This window comes from Protopterus annectens, chromosome 4.part0 (assembly GCF_019279795.1).
Source record: "Protopterus annectens isolate FY-2018-M chromosome 4.part0, PAN1.0, whole genome shotgun sequence".
In the NCBI taxonomy this organism is placed as follows: domain Eukaryota; kingdom Metazoa; phylum Chordata; order Ceratodontiformes; family Protopteridae; genus Protopterus; species Protopterus annectens.
The window spans coordinates 60,396,322-60,422,114 of NC_056733.1; the positions used below are offsets into that span (position 1 = coordinate 60,396,322).

At 36.3% G+C, this 25,793-nt stretch overlaps 1 protein-coding gene across 1 annotated transcript in view; it reads left to right on the forward strand.

Moving 5' to 3' along the window:
- RPTOR (regulatory associated protein of MTOR complex 1) overlaps positions 1-25,793 on the forward strand; it is a 5,042,670-nt gene that overhangs the window by 4,979,470 nt on the left and 37,407 nt on the right. The gene's annotated exons all lie outside the window — the stretch shown is intronic.

A 25,793-nucleotide genomic window follows, 5' to 3' on the forward strand; every position in this document is an offset into this window, starting at 1 on the left:
GGTGTATATATCCACTATCTGCTGTAGTAGCCCCATTGGACTGCTGGTGTTAGTGGCCATTATAATATTTAATAGGCTTGCAAGGCACAGGACAGAAGTTAATGAGATGTTGGTGCATGTCCGTATCCAGTAGGATTCAGGAAGTTGTCAGCCTCACTGCACATGCATGGGAGCTAGCATTTATTTGCATATAATTATTAATACAAATGTGGTTAGAGTAGGATCTTGATTTTTATTTACTTACATCCCACTGGGTAAGTGGGCTAGTGCCAAATCCCATTTCATTCATGAGCCATGTTTAAACAGCAGCAAAAATAATGCAACCATAATGCAACAGTCAACGTCAAAATTATTTACAAAGCACTGAATTTTGAAAATGTTACAATGTGGTGAATTTACAGCAGTTATAATTCTTATGATGGAGAATCAGCACTGAACAATAAATCTGTATTCATACTGTGATGAGTGCTACCAAGCAAAGAGTTACGTGATGTACCAGTACAGTGAATTCTAATCATAGATGTAAACTTAATAGTGCAAAACTGCATAACTTTTCTTATCTGTACTGGATGTGCACCAGAAGCCTGATAAAAGGCTGTAGTAGTACCTCCTCCACAAAAAGAAGTCCGTCATGGACCCTGGCATCTATGGACCCAGCAACTTCATCAGCATCTTTTGCAAAATGATAGAGCATATCGCCATAAGTCTAAACAGGGATATTGAGAACCTGCAGTCCCCAGACCTTAACCAGTTTGACTTTATAAAAGGGGAATATGCCTATTAAACCTAGAAAACGCCTGAAAGAGTCACAGAATTTCTAGATGAGGGTAACTCTGTGGGGTCTATATTACGGCATCAAAAGGGCTGTTAACCGGGGCGTGGCCAAGGATGAACACAGGATAGCAGCAGATTTCTTCAGCTCCACCAATTTCATTACATTGACAGGAATTAATTACTTAAAAAATTAATTCTTGAAGTAATTTTCTTTCTAAATATGTTTGTTTTATATAGTTCTTGAACTATATCTAAAAAAGAAAGGAAATCTTAATAATATTCCTGTCAGAAATTACTTTGGAAATTTTCCTGTCAGTTTATCAGTCTGAAATGAGTTCCAGTAAGACAAATTCTCAAGACTCCAGCATCAAGAAAGAACTTCAGTCTCTGATAATTATAGTCCAGCAACTTACTGCTAAGATGGATAAAATGGATACTAAAATAGACACTTTCATAGAAAAACTACAAAACAAATAGACTTGTTACATATGGACCTGCAACAACAGAAGATCCAGATGACAGGCATAGAAGAAGCTGTGAATGACATGGAAAATAAAATACAAGAACAGGAAATCAACATTGAGTTTCTGCTGAAACAAAATACACATTTACAAACAAAGCTGGATGACCTGGAAAATAGATCTAGGCACAATAACATTAGGATTTTTGGACTGCCAGAAAATATTGAAGGTAACAATATTACTTCTTTTTAACAACATGGCTCCCTAAAACTTTAGATTTACCAGAAGCATTCTCTTTTGGTATCGAAAGAGCACATAGATCTATAGCTAATACTAACTCTAACAAAAACTATCCTAGATCAGTTATAGTTAGATTTCTATCATCTTTTGATAAAGAGATGGTTCTTAAATCTGCTTGGGCTAAAGCTCCTGTTAAGTTTAATGAGACAACTGTGCGTTTTGACAATGACTATTCTTCCATGGTAATTGCTAAAAGAAAAGTTTTTCTGCCACTAATGAGGGAGCTTAAAAGCACAGTTTAAAACATACCTTCTGTTTCCTGCCAAGCTTAAAATCTTCCTTCCTGATGGTCCTAAGGTCTTGATGATTTAGACTCTGCTTTACTGTTTGTCAAAGAAAAAGGATTTTGGATAAAATAGAAGAAATGGAATGGGCTAGTTCTTCATTAAAGAGATTGGCAACTGAAGCTTCCTGGAAGACTTCAGAGAAGAAGAAGAGACTAAAAACAAATGATTTGTTATATGTTTTTTCTCTCTCATCATTTTAGTTCATTATTAATCTTTTGAATATAGTTCCTGCATTTCCAGAAAACCACAAATATTTTGGAAAAGATTTAATCAAAGTTATTCTCTATGTGCAAAGAAATGTTTTGTTTCATAACCAGTCAAAATGCCTGAGGATTTAATGGCAGGCTGTGACTCGATTTGTTTTCTTTCTGAAAAAGTAAGATTAGTAATTTGATACATTTTTTATCTTTACCTTTTTTTTCCTTCTTCTTTTATTATTTTCTTTGTTTAAACAATGACATTCTATTTTGATTATGTAGTGGGTAAAGGGTGGGGAGGGCAGGGAGAGAACAGTAATGAAAATATCATTAATAGAATAATAACATATTTATTTCTTGTAAAAGTTTATAAGTTCTTCAAATGCTATTTCTAATTATACTTTCTTGATTATACTGCTTATGCTTGTTTGTAAATAATCTGTCATGCTTTAACTAATAATAATCAGAACTAAATAAGAGTAAATAATATGTTTTATTTTTAACTCTATTAATATAAACAGTAAGTAACATTCCATTGTATATACTTCTTACAGCTTTCTCTTACATTTTTTATTTCTGCCTCACTCCCTTTTATTTTCTAATCTCTTTTTCTTTTCTTTATTAATATATAGACATGCTTTAGACTGTGTGGGCACAGTGAATAATAGGATTTGTATGAAAATTGAGTTGGGAGAAGAATGCTGAGTTTTATTGCTTGTTGGTAATTTTGAGTTTAATTTCACTTGCATAGAGGCTGTGATGATCTGTGGAATACATTGTGGAGGTTCTGTCATGTTTAGATGCATTTACACTGCTAAATGAATGTTTGTCACTAGTTTTAATAAGTTTCCGCCAAAATGTTAAGAGAGACAATCTGGGATGTGGGCTGTCTTATGCACAATGTCCTTGAGTTACCTCAGAATCTTCAAATCACAGAATTCTCACAGAGAAACTGAAAGCAGTTAGTATAAACATTGACAAGGTTATCACACTGACACACCACAGATTCAGGAAAAATACTCTGTTCATAAAATATGTCAGTTATAATGAGTTTAAATGATGTAGTTTCTTGTAGTAAGTAAATGTCTTATTTTAGAAGGCATAAAAAATGAAACATTTATTTAAATGTTTTTGAAAATCTACTTAACAGCAGCATAATAATCTGTGTTAAAAATTTGTGTTCTAAACATATACTTTACTATAACTCATTTAATTCATCTGATTGACAAACATAAATAATCTTATAACTCTATTCTGGAAGAAATGTCATGTGATATATTTTAAAGCAGTAGGTTAGCATGATTGTAAAATCTGGTTACCAATATGTGTTTGCTGTGCATTATTTTGTATAAAGCAGACAGATTTATTCTAGGGACAGCAAGTAGGATAGTGCTCTACTAACACACAACTCAGTGAGATCAGATATATATATATATATATATATATATATGTGTGTGTGTGTGTGTGTGTGTGTGTGTGTGTATGTATGTGTGTGTGTGTGTGAGTGTGATGGCTTTTTTTTCTGAGAATCTGCATAACTATCCAATATGATTTATAATAATTTCTATGAATACAATATTTTACTCTATCGACAAAATGAATGTTTGCCACAAGTTTTAATAAGTTTCCCGCCAAAATGTTAAGGGAGACAATCTGGGATGTGGGCTGTCTCATGCATAGTGTCCATGAGTTTACTCAGAAGTTTCACTCACAGAATTTTCACAGAGAAACTGAAAGCAGTTAGTATAAACATTGACAAGGTTATCACACTGACACACCACAGATTCAGGAAAAATACTCTATTCATAAAATATGTCAGTTATGATGAGTTTAGATGATGTAGTTTCTTGTAGCAAGTAAATATCTTATTTTAGAAGGCATAGAAAATGAAACATTTATTTAAATGTTTTTGAAAATCTACTTAACAGTAGCATAATAATCTGTGTTAAAAACTTGTGTCCCAAACATATACTTTACTATAACTCATTTAATTCATCTGATTGACAAGCATAAATAATCTTATAACTCTATTCTGGAAGAAATGTCATGTGATATATTTTAAAGCAGTAGGTTAGCATGATTGTAAAATCTGGTTACTAATATGTGTTTGCTGTGCATTATTTTGTATAAAGCAGACAGATTTATTCTAGGGACAGCAAGTAGGATTGTGCTCTACAGAGACACAACTCAGTGAGATCATATATATATATATATATATATATATATATATATATATATGTGTGTGTGTGTGTGTGTGTGTGTGTGTGTATGTATATATATATATGTGTATGTGTATATGTATGTGTGTGTGTGTGTGTATGTGTATATGTGTGTGTGTATATGTATGTGTGTGTGTCTGTGTTTGTGTGTGATGGCTTTTTTTTTTTTTTTTAGGTAATAACGCAGGTGTTTCTGAGAATCTGCATAACTATGCAATATGATTTATAATAATTTTTATGAATACAATATTTTACTCTATTGACAATAATGAGTTTAAGTAAATGCTCATATACAAACAATTCAAGATTTTTTTGGAAGCTGTTGATAGAATTCACATGACAGAAAATAGATGCATCTTAATGCATGTAATGTCTGAATCATATTAGCCAAAGTTTTTGATTTAAATGAATGTTAGAACATAATTTTCTCTCCTCTTGATTTCTAACATTAAGATTATTTGAATGCTATTAGAATACAAGTGTTATATATTACATAGATCTATATAATAGTATGAACAGGTTTTTTTTAAAAAAAAAAAAAAGTTTATTTTAGTTTATATGATGCTGTTTTACCAAATGTGTAGTTTTGTCTTGATAGATAATTGAATTGAAAACTGTTAACCTCAGTTAAATATAACTAGTATTAAATTGATAAGGTGGTAGCTGAGGTACTGCTGCTTAGGGTAGGGGGTTAACTTGAGTAGTAAATACTGCTCTAAGTTGGAGTTTTCAACTCCAGGCGGGATGCAAGGTTTAATCCTTACATTATTTTCACTTGTTCATTGTTATATGTATATAGTTTTGACATCCACAATATATTTTGTACACTCATTGTCACTACAAACAAAATTGAATCCTATACAAAATCCCATAAGAGATTTAATAAATACAGCTATATTTAAAGGTACACCTAAAAGAGGAGATGTAACATTATTTATCTTGTTATTTGTTATTTCGATCATAAGATTCTTGAGTTTTAAAAATGCCAAATGACATCTTTAAAAGGAATTTCTTTAAACATTAATGGATTGAATAATCCGTGTAAAAGGGCAAGCCTAATAAGATACATTAATCTACACAAGGCCAATCTAGTCTTCCTGCAAGAAACCCATCTCTTGAAAAAAGATATTGATAAACTAGCCACTAATAAGTATACAGTATTGGTTAGTTCAGAGCACACTCAGAAAAAAAGAGGAGTGGCTATTTTATGGAATAAAAGTATGCCCATTCCTAAAACCATTAAGTCTTATCAGGATGACAAAGGAATGTTTTGTATGGTTACAATACAAATTAATGGGAAGACTTACACTTTAATTAATGTATATTGGATACCTGGAATTGGTATTAATACAGTGAAACATCATATTGATAAGATCATATCATTCTCTATAGGGATATTATTTTAGCTGGTGATTTTAATTGTATACTACATGAAAGTGATACTACCACTATAAAGAAAAGAAGAATTACATCTAATGCAAAACATTTAAATGATTTTGCTAATTCTTATCATTTGAATGATATTAATAATCAGATAGAGTCAAAATTATTACCATACACCTTTTTTCTAACAGATACAAAACTTATTCAAAAATAGATAGGGTCTTTATTTCTAACCAGATGGTAACAGATTTAATTAATTCCAAAATCATTTCATGTCCTATATCTGATCATAACTCAATTGTTTTTGAATTCATGATAAAAATACTCATAATGTTCAGATCAAAAGGATACCAGCATACTTAACTCAGCTAAAAGACTATAAAGAATATATACTTTCAGAAGTACAACATTTTCTAGACATAAATAATACTCCTGAAGTCTCCATTGTCTATGTTTGGGATGCCTTAAAATCATATCTATATGGACAAAGTATCAGATGGTATAATAACAAAAGGAAATCTTGGGATAAGGAATTGTTAGATATTCAAAGTAAACTGGACTCTTATAAACATAATAATAAAGAAAATATTATGGACAAGAAAGTTATTGAAGAAATAAACAAACTAAATGAGAAATACAAAGAAATTCTAACTCATAAAGTTAAAATAACTTTAGAGAAATACAAGTTTTGTCTTATTCAATAAGCCCCAAATACTTACATAGACTCAAAAATAAAACAAAAGATTGAATAAACAAATCGGTATCAAAGAAATCGTTTCTCTAAGGAAAAGAAGAATGTTTCTAGTATACCAGAAATACTGGACTAATTTAGAAATCACTTTCACAAGATTAACCATAACAACATTAACATGGAACCTAAAGATAAAATAAAGGAGTTTATAACCACAAACATGAATAAAAAGCTTAATAAACAACAGATTAAACTATTGGACAAGAGTATTTCATATACAGAAGTTATTACACAAATAAATAAGCTTAAATCAAACAAAGCACCGGGTAATGATGGTATTATACCAGAGATATATAAAATCCTTTCTAAAACTACATATTCATTAATACATAAGGTTTTATTCTGGCCCAAACTGAGTTAATAACCCCCATCTTGGCAATATACATTTATTTCACCAATTTTAAAACCTAATAAAGATCCAACTAGATGTTCTTCATATCGACCCATCTCATTACTTAATGTTGATTATAAAATGTTTATGAGTATTTTTGCTGATAGATTGAAGACAATTATCCCGGCATTATAGACATAGATCAGACGGGCTTCATTGTAAATAGAAATACTTTTGATAATATAAGAAGAACTTTAACATTAATTGATTTTGCAAATAGGAAAAAGAAAGATTTAACACTTATTAGTCTTGATATAGGTTCAGCATTTGATTCAGTAAGTTGGGACTATCTGTTTACCTTACTGAAATGCACAAATTTCTCTGATGCATTTGTAAATTTAATTGAGCATTTGTACAAAGGAACGCTGGCTTATATTAAGGTAGGAACATATGTTTCACAAAAAATACCCATTCTTAAAGGTACAAAGCAAGGATGTCCACTTTCTCCACTATTATTCACTTTAGTAATGGAGCCTTGGGCTAATTTGATTAGAAACAGTACTGACATAGAGGGTTTTGAAATAGAAGAAAATACAACATCAAAAATTCAACTTTTGCAGATGATGTTCTAATTACATCAGCAGGATCTAATTCTTCTATGCAGTCTTTATTTGATAAAATGATGAATTTTAAAAGTATTTCTGGTTTAATATTCAATGAAGAAAAACTAAAATACTACCTATATATACACGAAAAATACTCTCATTAGTGATTTTACTAAATATGTACCCAACTCAGGTCAGATAACTTATTTAGGTATAATACTATCTAAAGATATTAAATCTATTATATATAATAACTATAATACCTGTTTTCTTAATATACAAAATCTTTTAATACCTGGAATAATATGTTTTTACTATGGAGGAGAGACTTACAATTATTAAAATGATAATATTCCCCAAGATTTTATACTTAATACAATCAATAATACTTTCACCTACAAAAATAACTATCAAGAAACTGAATACACTAATGTTAAATTTCTTATGGGCACCTAATAGACCTAGGATTGCATTAAAGAAACATACTAATAGCTGGTCTCAAGGGGTATTTCTTTTCCAGACTTTAATTTATATATTATCTCTTCTATTATAAAAGTTATTACTTTATTAATAGATCGGTCATATGTCGCAAAATGGAAAGATTATTGGGAGCTAATTAGTATGCACTTCATGAAAATCTCCTTAACATATAAAAATATGATTATAAATAACTCCATGTTGTGGTTGCTAAAGGAATTTTGTACTTCACCTATTACACCTAAACATATGGTCTGTTACCCATTAAATATTATTATTAGTTATCGTAACTTTATATTCATGCACCCTAAGTATATGGAATGGAATTTTATTGTATTCCCTATAATTTATACTCAGGGTATGCTTATGTCATCTACTTCTGAAGGAGCTCATTTAGCTATAGATAATAATCTAAAGTACTGGTATCAGCTGATATCTGATAATAAAGTTAAAAATTTAGATTTCTTAAAACAAGAATTTGATCTAAGAGAAACTTGCTGGTTAGAGGTTCAGATCTTTAGACAACATCTCATTGATAGAATAGATCTAATGTCTATAACAGTTAAAGAATCTATTCCAAAACTGATTGATTACTTGATAATAAATTTACAGCATAAAGTTTCTGATAAAGGTAAACTTTCATATATACATAAAATTATCAGACAAGAAACTTTTATGAATGTAGATTCATACTGGAATTATTTCACCTCTATTAATGGGGACCCACCAACTCAACAAGATAAACAATATATATTGGAATCTGCGTATAGAACTACATCTTCCATTGTCTGGAGACTTTATACATGGAAATTTTTACATAGATCTTTTTATACACCTTTGATGATGAATAAAATTAATAATAAAGATAATCTATGTAAGAGATGTAATGTAGAAATTAATGCTGACTGGGCTCATATGTTTTATGACTGTATGAAGTTGAAAGAATACTGGAAGTCAATTAATGAATTTTTGCAGGCTCTTTTTACAGATAATTTCATTATTTCCAAGTCTCTTATATTATTCAACACACCTGTACCTCAATGTGTTAAAAAGATTAAGCTTCCCTTGTTATGGTCTATCCTAGCAGTGGCTAGGAAAATAATAACTAGAAATTGGATTTCAGATACACCTCCTTCGCTCAATGAATTTAAAAATGTTATGAATATAATGTGTCATATGGAAATAAGCACAATTAGAATGAGAACAACTAGAAAAACATCACATTTTATTGTATGGGATAATTTACAAAATTTGTTAAAAAAATTCTAATTTCAATAGCACAGTATTTTAGTTTAATTAATTGATCTGATTGTAGTGGATGTCTTTGTAAATACTTTAGTTGTTTTGTTGAATATTATAATAATACCTATTTTTAATTATTTGTATAAAATTGTTATGATATTTCTCTTATATGTTAAAACAATAAACTTGTTTTGAAAAAAAAAAAGGGCTGTTAACCAAATGCCCTTTTATCGACACATATTAAGTGAAATACAAAAACCTCGAATGACCACAAAAGCAAATTTTTTCCAAGGGAGAAAAATTGCTTGGATGTCATCGTGGATTTGCCTTTTCCCCCACTGTAGTGCAGTCTCGGAGTTTGTATATTTAGTAGGGGGGGGGGTGGGGCCCACCCACACATCGCTGAATTTTTTTTTTTTTTTTTTTGGCCAATTTTTTTTTTAAAAAATTCACTTTTGTGGTAATATGTGTCGATAAAATGGCTCAGTTAACAGCCTGTGTGATGCTGTAATATAGACACAAAACTACAAGAAAAACCTAGTTGCTTAGGTTTTCACTGTGTGATACTTAAAACCTCTCTGTAATAGAGGCCTATGGGATATATGCAAATGATCCCTAGTGTTTATTCAGGCCGACAAAGGCAAACCCCAATAACTAATTCAGAAGCCATGTAGCTGAAAACACTTGATGTTAGGACCAAGGAGCTTTAAGGAATCACAGAGTGGAAACTCTAGCTTGGCAGTATAGATCCTTGTGTAAACAATTGTATTGCTGTGTCACTAATAGACCCCCCCCACTCTTTTAAAACCCATAGCACAATATTCCCCAAATGATTTGTCACCAGTGGTCTAACCCACTGCTATTTTTAAAGCTACTTTTGTTGATGTACTTCTCTGTTACCAAATGTGAAAATAAAGGCCTCTGGCTCTCCAAGTTTGCAAATCCTCCAAGAAGGCTTTACTCAAATTTAAGGTATCAGGTTTATGATCTAAAGCTTGAATGCCAGCAAACACAGCATTGTACAGTTTGGGAAGTGTGTACTTTTACACATCTACCACATAAACAACACCTCTCTTAAAATGGGCACTGTCATTAGAGACCTCTTTACCTCCATTGATAATGAATTCTCCTTTGACCACCATGTATCCGCTGTCATTAAGAAAGCCTCTGTCTTGCCCTACTGATTACTGAGGGCCTCTCTTCTCAGTCAGAAGAGGTCATGATTCCCTTCTACTCACCCTTATTGGCCCACACTAAAATACAGTGCACCCTTCCTTATGTATTTGTCCAGACAGCTAACATAACTTGAAAATTTCCAATGGTGATTCATTAAAATAAAGTCTTGCATATGATTTTCCTGTGTTACTTGTGATGTCTAAGAGCCCTGTCTCTGTCCTTTGTTTCCTGCAGATTCCTATGGGGACATCTATGTCTAACCTACACAGTTGTAAATAACCTAATCCTGCTTGATCTACTACACATCTGCAAAACTGGTAGTACACAAATAGGAAAATCAGGGGACCTAAATCTATATTGCAACATATATAAACTCAAAATTACCTTTAGAAACAAAGCATGGGCTTTATGGCGTTCTACTAAAGACCCTCAAGATCACATTAAATACAGGCAATCCAGGAACGAAACCAAAAAATCAATTTTACAAGACAAAAAACAATACTACTGTAATTTACAGACAGTAAATCAAAATAACCCTCAGAAGTTTTGGGCAGGTTTAAATAATCTACTACATCCTGGACAAACTTCAACCCCAATCCCTGCTGCTACTATTGATAAAACCCCTGAAGATATTTCTGATAGTTTTAACCAATTCTTTACTGAGACAATTCAAGCCCTAGCTAGCCAACTACCTCCTAGCTCCCCTGGACCTGAAAGTAGCACCCCTAGAAACCTACTTATGCTCAGCTTCCAACCAGTCGCCACTTCACTTATCCGCACTTGATCAAAAAATAAAAACGCATTGCACATTCTGTTGAACAACTCGCTGCCGAGTACCTACAAAAATCAGCTGATGCTATTGCTTACCCCGTCTCAATACTAATCAATCGAACCATAGTAGAAGCTAAAATTCCCACCATCTGGAAAATATCCTATGTAATCCCACTTCACAAAGGAGGCAGCTCTACTGAATTCTCCAATTATAGGCCAATAGCTATACTCTCTCCACTTGCAAAGATTATGAAAAAATGTATTCATAGACAATTCATGCACCACCTAATCCAAAATCGCCTTATGGCAGACACTCAGCATGGCTTCCGTCCTCATCACAGCACTACTTCAGCCCTCCTAGCCTTTACTAACACCATAAACCAAAATCGCAACAATAATTATATATCCTCAGCCCTCTTTTTGGATCTTTCCAAGGCATTCGATATGGTTGATCACCAACTTTTAATCCACACCCTGCAAACATTCTGTCTAGATACTGGAGCCCTCCAATGGTTTCAATCCTACCTGAATGGTCGACAGCAGGCTGTCCTCTGGCAGAACAAACTCTCTAACCTTCTACCTAACACCCTCGGAGTACCACAAGGCTCTATACTAAGGCCCTTGCTGTTCTCCATCTTCATGAACGACCTTTATACTGTCATCCCAAAAGTCAGCTGTATCCAATATGCTGATGACTCTACTCTGATTTGCTCAGCCACATCTCCAGTAGAGTTGTGGTCAGCTACCCAGACCACCTTTAATACAATAGAAAACTGGCTTTCTGAACATCGTCTGATCCTAAATCCCAAAAAAACTAAAATGCTGTTATTTTCACCAACACGTAGGTCTACCGCTTTCACCTTTACCATAAAATCAAATGATGGCACAATAATCTCCCTGACCCATCTACAAAACTATTAGGTGTCATCATAGACAATAATCTCAAATTTGACCTACATGTTAACCAAACTATCAAAACCATCAATAAAAAACTAGGGTCACTTTACAGAATAAAAGCCTTCCTAACCCCTCCAGCTAAAATTGCCATAGCTCGCTCTCACCTTCTTTCAACCCTTCTGTATGCATCCCCTCTACTCTCGAATTTGAACAAGACTGTCCTTAACAAACTCTCAATTTGCTACAACCACATTGCCAGGTTTGCCACTGGGCTGCCTTTTAGGATACATCATTGCATCAATCTAAATCAGCTTGGTTGTCTTGAACTACCAGCCTAATCCAGTATAACCAACTGATTATGGCCTATAAAATCCTCTATAATCCGGACAATACTCCTGCACTTAAAAATATTATCACCCCCTATAACAATCCTAGACCGCTTCGATCCTCTAACAAATTACTAATTCAGACTAGCAAAATTAATAACACAGCCGGTGATTCTCTCTTTGCAAACTCTGTAAGTAGATCCTGGAACTCACTTCCAGCTGATATTACCTTACTTTCCACTTTAGGTCAATTTAAAACTAGACTCAAACAACATTTGTCACTTAACTGGCTATGTCAATGTATCAAGCCTGGCTAACTCGAATGTGTAAAAATCTGTTAACCAGTTTACTGTGTAATTTAATTTAATCCTGACTTGTGCTCAGGACTAACTTTAACCTGTGGAACTTGTTTAACTTGCTTACTTATGTAATCTCTGTAAATAATATGTTTGTAATATGTAATGCTGGTATTATGTAATGCTGTATCTGCTTACCCTTGGAGCTTTTCTCCCTGGGCCTCCGCTGAAAATGGACATGCATCCAGTCGGACTATCCCGGTCAACAAATGTAAAATAAATAAAATAAATATAGGACTTGACTCTCCCAACGACTTCCCTACCTCTTGAACAAACTCCTGCTTTCTGTAAAACAAAGCCGATCCATGCCTCCATCCACAACCCCTTTTTTTCATGTTTACATATTGTTCAGGGTATCACTTTAACAATGACAATCTAGAGCTAAAGTTCACACCACTGGTTGGCCAGCACATTGTTTGCTTATTATTCTGTTGCCTGATCCCCAGGGCAAGTCTTGTACAAGGTGTGTCAGGACCTATGGATTTGCTGTCAACTTTGACATCAACCCCTTGTCTAGCTTTGTCTTTAGCATCAGCATGTCCTTCCACCCTGACAGTAGTGTTTTGCCATGACAAATGTCACTAGAGATCAGAGATTCAATACCAGTGTGTTGGTACTGGCTCTGGCTCTGCTATCATTGTGGCCGAAGTTTGTGTCAAACGCCACAGTTCTCTATATCAAAACCATCCTTGGTGCTGATATCAGGTTTAGTGCAGAAGCATTCGAGTTGGTGGCTGCATCTTGGCTTCTGATGTCTTCCATGCCAGTACCCTTGGCGTCAGTGACCAAGAGTTTGGAGACATTGCTGAAGCATCTCTCTGGGACTTCAGATACCTCTTTGGGTCAGCACTTTCAATTTGCTCTTCCTCCAGACATTCTGTGGTGTGATATCTTGGCTTGCATTATCCTTGTTCCAAAAGTGCAAAGGGGAGGAAAGTCATTGCAGGGACAGAATGTAGGTATTCAGTTTAGATTCCTCCTCCTTAGATTTGGACAAAGCCTCTTCTAGTGTCTGCAGGAAGAGAAAGTGCAAAGTGAAGTACTTGGTCTCCCATATGGACTCCCCTACCCTCCAGATACCAATCTAGATAAGAAGGACTTTAAAGTACCCTTCCTAAGCATCTCAGATTTGGGGAGATTTTTGAGTTAATGAGGCAGAGAGTGGTCATGGTCAACCATGCAGGTCTCCATAGAAGAATAGGTACTGCAGGAGGCTTTCTGCTGTATCCTGCACACCTTTAAGGTGGTTCTACCTTCCATCTACATGGTTTTAAATTTAATTAACACTCTATGTATGTAATCTTCAGTATAGAATGTTTTTCTTTTTTTATTCTGTATCAAATAGAATTTTGTTAACTTATTTTGTATACTTGTTTATCATGTAACTTTTATTCTTAAGTCAGCCTGAAAATAGTCCGTGTGGATCAGTGTTCTACCCCAGCTAACAAATACATAAATAATAATAAAAAGTAAAACTAATAAATAAAATACAGAGGGCTTTATTTCAACCAGATGTGGTTGCACCTATCCATAGGAAACTGGACAAGATCCTGTAGCCTCCCAAGGGCCACAAGTGTTACAGTAAGGTTTCCCTAGCTGACACTTTGTTAGTGCAGTTGTCATGGCTGCTATCCTAAAAAAAAAAAGAAAGAGAGAGAGAAAGTTCACCACTAATAAGGAGTCTCAGACAAAAAAATCAGTTTGGCAAACATGTAAACATATCAGTTACTTCCTTTTATATGAGTCCTGAAACACCTAGCTTGTTAGTGAAAACCTTGGAGACTGAAAAAGTGTCTGCATGAGAACACACTCCATAATTTAGAATCCTGGGCGTCAGTCTTAGCTGATTTCCTCATTCAGCATTTCATCCATGCAGCTGGAACATAATGCAGTAGATGGGACAGTACAAGCAACCTGGTCAGGCATTGTCATTCAGTCTTGCACCTGGTTCAAGCACTGCAATTTTACAGACAGCTTCAACGCATCCTTCACTAATACCCCTGTGATGACTTATCATCATTTGGGTACCACATAGAGAAACTGCAAAAGAGTCAGTGGGAAGGGAAGATGCTTACAGCTGTTATAGTAAAATTTCTTCCCTCAGAGAACATATTCTTATAATCAAAAGAGTGATCCAAGAAAGGCCAATAGCTCCTATCAGTGTTTTATTAGAAATTAGGATGGCATAGAGGTTTCCAGAGCAGATGCCATCCCAGAAGCAGAGGTGGTCTGCAGTATCAGGAATTTTCTAGTCCCCCCTGAGCCTGGCCAACTGCAGATTCCCAGGGCACTAGCTCCAACTGCTCTATTCCAGAGACAGTTAGGGGCCACATTTCCCTATACCTCTTGTGTGACAGACCATAATATGGGACAAATGGGTCAGAGAGGGGGTATCCAGAAGAGAGGCTACAACATCCTATTTGTCTCTTTTGCAAAGCCTGCCTCTGGGGCTCCTTCCAGACATCTCACCTGTCAAAAGCCAGCAGCGAACATACGGGTGCAAAAGCTTACGATAAAGAGAGAAATCCAAGAAGTCCCAGAAGACCAGAGATTATCTGGACTCTATTCAGGACTTTTTTTTAACTCCTAAGAAAACAAAGGATCTCAGTCAAGTCTGTCTTGAACCCAAGTGCCCTAAATATGTATGTAGAAAAGATGAGATTCTGGATGGCCACTCTGCATTCAAAACTCACCTTCTTAGAAGTGGGAGTCTGATGTGCTGTCTGGACTCTGGACCTTTGATGCCTACCAGCATGTAAAGATAGCCAAGACATCTAGGAAGTTCCTGTGCTTCAGTGTTACAGCTAGTCGTTGCAAGTTCAGAGTCCTTCTGTTTTGTGTTATTGCACCTCATAGATGCACGGTGGCTATCACAGCTCATCTTAGGCTGAAAAGGAGTTTTCCCTTATTTTTATAATTGGCTACTAGCAGCCTTCGGGTCTATATCACATTGTCGAATTTGTATAAGTTTGAACGATGTAATATCGAACCCAAAAGTCCAAAACCTCACAATAACGAATACATGTTCCCTAACAAAAAAAAAACATAAACCTTAAACTAAAACCTCCCAACATGGGGGGCTGTGCCCCTCACATACCCCCTACTTAAATGTACAAACTCCAAGATCGCACCACAGTGGAGGAAATAGCAAAGCCCCGAAAACTGCCCACCAATTTTTTTCCCTGGTAAAAAAATCGATGTGCCATGTCTTCGCCATTTTCATGTTTTGGACTTTTGGGTTCGATATTACATCATTCGAACTTATACAAGTTTGACAATGTGATGTAGACCTGCAGCCTTGACAAGGGAGTCTTTGAAAAAAAAGCAAAGGATGACTCAAAATATTCCGGCTTGCGTAACATCAGTGAACACCAGTAAATGACTGACGGAGCTGTTGGAAACCGAGATTTTCATTGACTACCACCTGAATACAAGGACTTGTATTATCAACCTTCCTTCAGAAAGAATTTCAAAACTCCGATCCAGCATTTGTTTCCTCTTAAATAACTCCAGTAGTTTGACTGCTTCCTTCCTCAAGTTTCTGGGTCTTATGGCTGCAGCAGTTTTCTTAGTCCCAGTTGCCACATAATACAAGAAGTTCTTCCATGGGTGTAGTGGTCTCAGAATGTGGATCCAAAGATCCCTCTGATTTAAGTTTTGCATGGCTGCAGCAGTTTTCTTGTTCACAGTTACCACGTAATACAGTAGGGCCTTCAGTGTGTTTAGTGGTCTCAGAATGTGGACCCAAAGATCCCTCTGATTTAAATTTCGTAGGTATTCTATCAGCATCTGCTGACACGACGTCTGTATCAGAACAGTTCCTTTATCCCCATCTCAGATTGTGATGATCACTATGGATGCTTCTGTCATTGTGGCAGCATTGTTTATGGTGGGCGTTTCAACAAACCTGGTCACAGAAAGATTCTGCTGTACAAATCAGTGCCCTGGAAATGAGGGCAGTTCTCCTTATGTTGCAGAACCTCCTTGCTTATGTTGCATTAGAGATCCACTTCATTAGTGTGGTTGTAGTAGTTTGAAATAGCAACAAGCTGAGGGAAAGGAAGAGAGTGGGCAGACCCCTACCTATTTCTGGTGTTGAGGCTGTGAGGTTATGGGAGTAAACCATATTGACATCACTTTCTGACAGTAGTGCATATTCCTTGTCAAAAAAAAGCTGTCCAGCAGGTAAGTTCCACTAGTGTTTACTGATGCCTTGTTAGTGATCCCTCAGTCAGTTGCATATGCCCTTTGGAAAAGCTTAGCTGTGACCTGTTGCATGCCTGACCAACGCCAAATGCAGCAGTGGCTATTCCCTCCCTCCTCCACAAGGGAAGACTTTCTAAAACACACTAGTTCAGCAGTAGCCTATGGGTCATCTTTACACCTTTACCTCTGTTTTCCCTTATAATGAAATTTCTACAGAAAGCCAAATAATGCAAGCCAAGCATCAGTCTTACAAGCCCAGACAAGCATAGTTTCCCTTACTGTGGCCTCACATTTTAGTGAAATCTGTTCTCAGACCCCCTAAAGGGCCTCCTGTACCACACATCTGGCAGACTTCACACAGACCTTTACTCCATCAGACTAAACTGCATGGTTTCTCCAGTTCCACTGATGGCCAGAGAACTAACTAGTACAGAACTTCACAGCTGCCCATGAGCCTACTTCCAGAAAAATTTACAGAAATAAATAGACAATTTTTTATTGTGGGCCACTAACCAAAGCCTTAGTCCCTTCTCGGTTCTGATCCCAGCAGAACTATAGTTGATGGCACATGTTTATTTATCATGGTTCTAACTTTTCCACAAAGTAGAATTAGCGTTCATTTTTTCATCAGGGTATTCATTCTTCCTCATTAGTATCTGTAAAAGTTTGCAATACGTTCTTAAGACATGCCCTTTGTGACCACCTGCTAGAGAACATACTCCCTCCATGGGAAATGAACTGTATGTTTAAAAAACACTGCTTCCTTTTGTACCAGCAGACAAATTTGATCTTAAACTCCTGTCTTGGAAGACACTCTTTTGTGTAGCAGTTGCATCAGTCTGATGAAGTTCTGTAAAATGAAAGCACTGTGAATAAACTGTATTGTTTTATAGGATTTTATAGTACCATGTAGTATCTTTGCATTTTTCTTTCTTTTCCTTCAGTATTTAGTGCTATTTGCAGCCAAGCTGATGTAATCTTGTTAAGGATAAATTTTATATTTTAAATTTAATATTGGTTAATTTCAGAATAGTGTTTTCCTTTGACTTAGAATCTGCTAAAGTAGCAATCATTGAGAGACTTTTGATTCTTGTTAACCCATGATGGATAATTGGAATAATTTAAATGTTATTCCTGAGGATATCAGATATCCACCTTGATTGATCTTAAATATTACAGGGGAAAAAAGAAACTAGTGGTCTTAAAACTTCATTGATGAGCTCAGTCACACTAATTTCCAAAAATCATGAAACTCTGGTAGTGTTCCAAAGCAACAAGCCTTTATTCATCACAGACAAGTGATCCTCAGTAACAAAAAAATCTGAAATATTTCAGAAATTTACTGTCATTGTAGCATTATGTAGCCCATTTATAGTGGGAGAGTAGATTGTGTATTAATTACCACTGTAATGCAAACAGAGAAAATTGGGGAAAGGGAAACATAATTTTATTTGAAAGAAACTTCCTTAATAAACTAATTCAGGTCAAATAGTTTACTGCTATCAAAATGATTCTTTAGAATCTGGCTAGTAGTGTAATTAACTAACCAAGAATCACTAGATGTAACAAAGCACTAGTTAGAAGAAAACCACTCTTGCCTTCTTGGTTGTTTAATAAAGAAGAATGATGACCATTTGTAAAAACTAAACAAGACCATCTTGCATGGTAATGAAATTCACTTATGAATGGAAGAGGTTACAAGTATTAGTACACTAGTTTCAGATTCAATTGAAATTATGATGTTGTGTCAGTATGATAGGTCAGTCGTGAAACTGAATCTGTTAGTTCTTGTAGAAAAACAAAATAATGAGCTATGAGCAAATAAGCAGTCCGAAATTACTCTTTCCTGGTCCTTGTTAACATTTGTAAAATAGAGTCCATGACAGTTTTCTTGTTTGGTCAGAGTATAAAAGTTAAACTTATATGAAAAATATGGCAAGTCTCTAAGTTTACTAATCCACCTGTCCATCCGCAACCTCCTTTTTTCCCATTTTTATACATGGGGTAAGGGCGCCACCTCAACGGTGACAATCATATAGAGCCATCTTCATACTGCTAGGGGACTAGCCCTGCCACTATTGGTCTTTCATACTACACACACACACACACGCGCACACACGCACACACACACACACAACTACAGCTAATTTAGATTGTCCAGTTTACCAGCTGCATGCCTTTGGAATGTGGGAGGAAACTAAAACACCTGGAGAAAACCCACACAAACACAGGGAAGACATTCCTACTCAATAGAGAGGGCACCGCAGCCAAGAAGGGAACCTGAGAACCTCATGCTGTGAGGTTTACTAATGACAGTCAAAAAAATCCAACCCAATCAACCTCTCTAAAGGAAAATACAGTTCACATACTTGTGAGTATGTTCATGTCTAGTAACAAGGCCTTACATGCTCTTGCTGCATATCTCCTGAAAGAAGAAGTATAAGACAAAGAACGTGTCTGAGTCATGATGCCATATGTAAGGCTCTGCTATTATATTGTCCTTATGTTGTGGTTACATGCAAGATACAAAGATTACAGCTGGAAAGTCAGTCTTATTTTATGAGTCGTAGTTACATTCAGAGCAAATTGGCAGCAAGCAACTGTCCCATTTGCCATGGTGCAGTGGGAACAGTTCCATGTAGTAAGGTGTAGATTTCCTTTGACTGACCCAGAGGAAAGAACAAGTTAATCGGATGTGGTACTTGTATATAGTAGCTATTTTTGTTTTAGATTTCCAAATCAGCTTTCTGTTTAGCAGTTTCTGTGTTTTAATGAGAATGTCTGTTCATAATCTTTTTTGTTGTTTATTTACCACTGTATTTATTTGTTCTAGTATGCAGACCTTGTTTTGTTCCTGTTGTAGAGTAGTAGATTTGCCAGTAATTGTTTTAAGTAGAGTCTGTGGGACAATTGTTCTCCAAGTCACTTGATAAACAACATTGCCTTTAAGAGAGAAAGAACAAGAACTGATTACGGAATGCACCATTTTAAATCCTTTTCATCTAGTATACAAACTGCACACACAGACTGTTGCTGTGAGACCTTATTTCTAAATCTAAACATTATTTTCTCTTCAAAAAGCACCTTTACTGAACAGTATAATGAATATATAACTTTAGATCAGCTTAAACAACAAGCAGTTAGTGCAACACATGCTAATGAAAACTGAGAGAAAGAAAAACATCAAAATAGAACCAAGAACAAAGTAACTGCTTACACCACAGTGCTAGTCAGCGTTAAAAAATGTCAAACATTTAATGAGTCTGTAATGTACTTGTAGTACTTTTGTTTTAGCTTGTTATGCCCTTTTCTGATGTTCTAAATAATCTAATTTTTCAAGGTGTACTCTGAGGAAGATGGCAGTTTGTTTTAGTTAAATTAAATTTTTTGATTCATTTCATTCATAGACTTTATCTCATGTTGCCATTTCTAAAGTTTTGATTTGTTGTGTAAAAGAATCTGTTTTATCCAACAGCTTAGTTGTCCACACCTAAGTTTAATTTCTCTGGTCAGTAAAGTAAATGGGGCCAATTCAGAAAGGTTACTATGAAGCATTCATCTCATAGTAACTAATTTGCCTTCATAGATAGCCCTACCATGATGCGTTAGACGTGGGCAGCACCATGGTGGGCTGTCTCTGTAGCCATGCTAATGAGTCATTCAAGGGGAGAGGCATGCGATAATTAGCCATGTGTGCTCCATTGGAAATGCTTACATAAATTAACACAGACAAAAGATTGTGTTCACCCATTGCAGTAGAGGTAAGTGCCAGGGAGTTTAGCAGACCGGTAGTGATGGTAGGTTTAGCAGACAGTTTTGTGTGTGTGTGTCTGTGTCTTCTCTTAGGGGATAGGTCAATTTGGAGGTGTGTGTATATGTGTGTCTGTGTGTAGGTGAATGAGTGAGTTTGATTGCTAGTGCAATCAGGTGGTAGTGAAGGGGGGGGGGGCTTGTCAAACCTCTGCACTTCCCTAAACTAACGAGGAAATCCTGCAGTATTGGGTAGAGAACACTAGGCACCAAGGATACCTCTTCAGAACATGCCTTAGTGTCACTTATAAAAGAGGCAAGACAAAGTGGGTCAGGGGAACACTAGCCACTAGAGGTACTCTTCATATCATGCATTAAAGGTATTTAAAAAAAAAGAACAAAACAAAAAGTTGATGCACAAAATATGTGGGTTAGAGGGAAGTGGACTCCAGGGATGCCCTGTATAGTGTGTCCTAAAGGCATCAAAAATATTAAAACTCTACACCCTTGCCAATTACACAGAGTATGCTAGCCCTCAGCTCCACTACCAGATATAGAGATAAGATAAAATACTGCCTAAAAGAAAAAAAAATGAATATGGAAAGGGGTACTTAATAAGTTAATAGAGCAACAGTGTGGCATTGCGATGCAGTTTCTGAACAATAAAAAGTATGAAATTGTAATGGTTGACATTATTGACTGAGTCTACTCATCCTTGACTTGCAAGGGCAAACATAAGAAGTGACAATGGGGGATGTTTTGTCAACTAAGGGATAGGTAAAAGGTGTGTGTGTGTGTGTGTGTGTGTGTGTGTGTGTGTGTGTGTGTGTGTGTGTGTGTAAGAGTGAATGGGGGGGGTGTCTGTGCTAACATGATACATGGGTTGCCAGTGTTAACCAGAGGAAAGTGTTGATCTGCATTCGTGATGATAAAGGACAACCTAGACATATGAAAATTACCTGATAATGAGGTCTTTCCTCAGTGTGGCTAATGTCTCTCTAAATCACAAAATACTACGTAACAGAAACAGCCCCTTTTTACTGCAGCTGTTACCATGGGCGATGGAGTTCTTTCTGAATCCACAGGAATGGAGAGCACAGGAACAATACTCTTATCAGATGACTACCTTTTGGCAAATCAGTGTATGTCATAATTGAAAGTAATTCTCCAAAAGTCTTATTTTTTATGGTAGGAATTCTCTTGGAGGACTATATGCTATTAAAAAATAATTAATTTTTACTAGAAGAGGTGCATTAAGCTAGCTAGAATGACAAATAGTTTGAAACTTGCCCTCTACCACTGTCAGCTTTGCTAACGAGTCATTGCAGCAGTCCTGAAACATATCACTGACTCCATCCACTCCCAAAATTGTCTCAGCTTAGATCATCCAAAGTGCTATTTCTCTGAAAATGTGCATATCCTCTCTGAAACTACCTAACCCTAGCTTGCCCCTCATCCCTCCTTTTTCTTCCACTGTCTGTCTTAATATCAGTCTACCTCTGTGTCTCGTTGCTTAACCTCTACATTACCTTACTACTCCATCTGTGCCTCTACATTACCTTACTACTCCATCTGTACCTCTACATTACCTTACTACTCCATCTGTACCTCTACATTACCTTACTACTCCATCTGTACCTCTATATTACCTTACTACTCCATCTGTACCTTTACTGTATATAACTACTTGGAAATGATGAGCACTGTTTTTCCCTACATCGACATTGTACCTAAGTTTTTGTTGTAAAAATTCTGACATTGAACTCTACTGATTTTCTGTATAATTTGTTGTAAATGCTTTTTGCAGTTTGATCTCTAACATTTGTAACCAACTGTTTTCTGTAAAATTTTATTGTAAAATGTTATTTCTCTAATTGTTTTATCTGCCAATGCAATTTTCTTTCTGACTTTATGTAAAATGTTAATACTGATTGCGGAGCTTTTCCCCTCGGGTCTCCACTGAAAATGAGCAAATACTCAGCTGGACTAACCCTGTTAACAAATGTAAAATAAATTAAAAAAAAAAAATAAATTTTAGAGCTGCAAGAGACTTGGCAGAGTTTATTTTCAAGTTAATAGTAGAGCAGCGGTTGTTAACAACTGTGACTTGAGTCAGGTTTGCGGGGGTGGTGCATGTGTGAAATGTTATGGTTTATGTCACATTGAGGGTAGTGAAGAATGAAGTAAGTAGGATATGGCTGTGGTCATTTCCAGGCATAATTGCCTTAGTTGCAGCTGTAGTGTATTAACCTCAAGCAGTGGTAATAGTTCAGTTTGTTTAGAAGTGGCACCCATACCTGAGACTTCTAAGATTTTGTCACAGCAGTGCATGATTAAATGGCTGAAATAGACTTGGCAGGTCATGTCATTATTGTATTAAAATGGGGAAAACACAGTGCAGAGTTCTGTAACATAGCTTGCATATTATATACCTTAAAGTGCTAGCTCTTAGAACAGCTTGTATGGCGGTTGCTCATAAGGGCTGCATTTAACACGCACATGCTGTGAAACAATCATGGTTATGCAGAACACAAGTGAGAGATTAATGTTTTTAAGCCTGTTAAAAATGTCCTTTGATAAGATACTGAACCAAGAATTACAAGAACTAAGCAGTCTATTTTAGTCTACTTTCACTTCCAGGTGTTCTCCCTTGACACCACTGCAGACGTGAACATAAAGCCTGATGAACTGGGACAGTAAATGCTAAAACTCAGGCAGGTTGCCTGGGGTTATTCTGAACCAGATTTTGTAGCTGAGCAACTCTCTTGCAGAATAAATGCATTTCTTCACTATCAGCTACTGCAGGTCTTTCAGGGATGGAGCAGGATTTTAATAGGCCTGTCTGCAGCCAAGTACCTGCATTCTTCTGAGGATGTCAACACCTAAGCCAATCCCATGGCATAGAGGGATAAAGTCCTTAATACATTACTTGTGACTTTGGTTTGAAAAGTGGCTTAGCACCTGGAGTTGGTGGAGGAGGATAGAAGTGAGTGCCTTTAGTGACTTTCCCATCCTAGGAGGAGGTTGGCTCTGGCTCTCCACGTGGATGGCATTTAGCAGGAACACTAGATGCTCTACCCCATGGATCCCAGGGAGTAGAGAGTCTGCACTGCCATTTGCAAGTTGGATGGAGGGGGATAGAGTTTCTTCTTCTTCTTCTTTCGGCTGCTCCCGTTAGGGGTCGCCACAGCAGATCAACTGTTTCCATTTCTTTCTGTCCTCTGCATCTTGCTCTGTCACACCAACCTGCATGTCCTCTCTCGCCACATCCATAAACTTTATCTTAGGCCTTCCTCTTTTCCTGTTACCTGGCAGCTTCATCCTTAGCATCTTTTTCCCAATGTACTCTGCATCCCTTCAAAGCGCATGTCCAAATCAACGTAATCCTGCCTATCTGGCTCTGTCTCCAAACCTTCCAATCTGGGCTGACCCTCTAATATACTTATTCCTAATCCTGTCCATCCTTGTCACACCCAGTGCAAATCTTAACATCTTCAACTCTGCCACGTCAAGCTCTGACTCCTGCCTTTTTGTCAGTGCCACTGTCTCCAACCCATATAACATAGTTGGTCTCACTACCCTCTTGTAGACCTTCCCTTTCACTCTTACTGGTACTCGTCTGCCACAAATCACTCCTGACACACTTCTCCATCCACTCCATCCTGTCTGTACTCTCTTCTTCACCTCTCTTCCACACTCATCATTACTCTAAACTGTTGATCCCAAGTACTTAAACTCATTCACCTTCACCACCTCTACTCCCTGCATCCTCACCATTCCTCTATCCTCCCTCTCATTCACGCACATATATTCTGTCTTAGTCCTGCTGACCTTCATTCCTCTTCTCTCTAGAGCATATCTCCACCTCTCCAGGGTCTCCTCCACCTGTTCTCTACTCTCATTACAGATTACAATGTCATCTGCAAACATCATAGTCCACGGGGACTCCCGTCTGATCTTGTTTGTCAACCTGTCCATCACCATTGCAAATAAGAAAGGGCTCAGAGCTGATCCTTGATGTAATCCCACCTCTACCTCAAACGCATTCGTCACTCCCACTGCAGACCTCATCGCTGTTACACTACCCTCGTACATGTCCTGTACCACTCTTACATACTTCTCTGACACTCCCGACTTCCTCATACAATACCACAACTCCTCTCTAGGCACCCTGTCATATGCTTTCTCTAAATCCACAAAGACACAATGCAACTCCTTCTGACCTTCTCTGTACTTCTCCATCAACACTCTCAGAGCAAACACCGCATCTGTAGTGCTCTTTCCTGGCATGAAACCATACTGCTGATCACTAATCATCACGTCCCTTCTTAACCTAGCTTCCACTACTCTCTTCCATAACTTCATACTATGACTGATCAGTTTAATCCCTCTGTAGTTACTACAGCTCTGCACATCACCCTTATTCTTAAAAATCAGTACCAAAACACTTTTTCTCCATTCCTCAGGCATCCTCTCACTTTCCAAGATTTCATTAAACAATCTAGTTAGTGCCTCCTACAAAAAAAAAACACATAAAGTAATTATCTGTGTTGCGACAGTAAATTAGGCATGATAATGTTGTTGTTGGTCCCTACAATCTTCTGCTGCTTGTACCCCTCCACCTACTTTTGGTGGACTTGGCAAATTGGTTATGGTCATCACCTCATAGACACAAGTACAGGATTTGATTCTGACCTTGGATAATTGGCTAGGATTAAAATAATCCTTCAGGACAGTTAGACTGGTAGTCACCTATGAACACCTTGCTGCAAAGGTTAATCCTTTCTCATCTCCCTAGCATGATCTTGTATATGTATATATATATATATATATATATATATATATATATATATATATATATATATATATATATATATTTATTATGCCCCCACCCCTTTGTTCTCAAGCACTGGCTCTGCTAACCTCTAGTGATATTCCCTCCTCTGCAGATATGAATCCCCTTATAAGTTTTTCTATTCGCCACCTATGATGGCAACATTTCTACCATGATTCTATCAACTTCTGTTAAGAAGCAGTTCTAAGTGTTGTTCTGCTATCTAGTTATTTTCAGCCTGACTTCACATGCTGTTCATTTAGCATTTTTTAAATCTGGTGTACCATGTTTATTTTAAATTTTAAAGCAGAAGATATTCATTTGCTTTTCTATGAATCAAAATGTTTTGCATAAAGATTACACATTGACTAAATGTCATATAAAATGCACAGTTTTTAAGCTTTTAATGGCATAGTTTTCTAAAAGTTAAGGAACCATCTCATAACATAT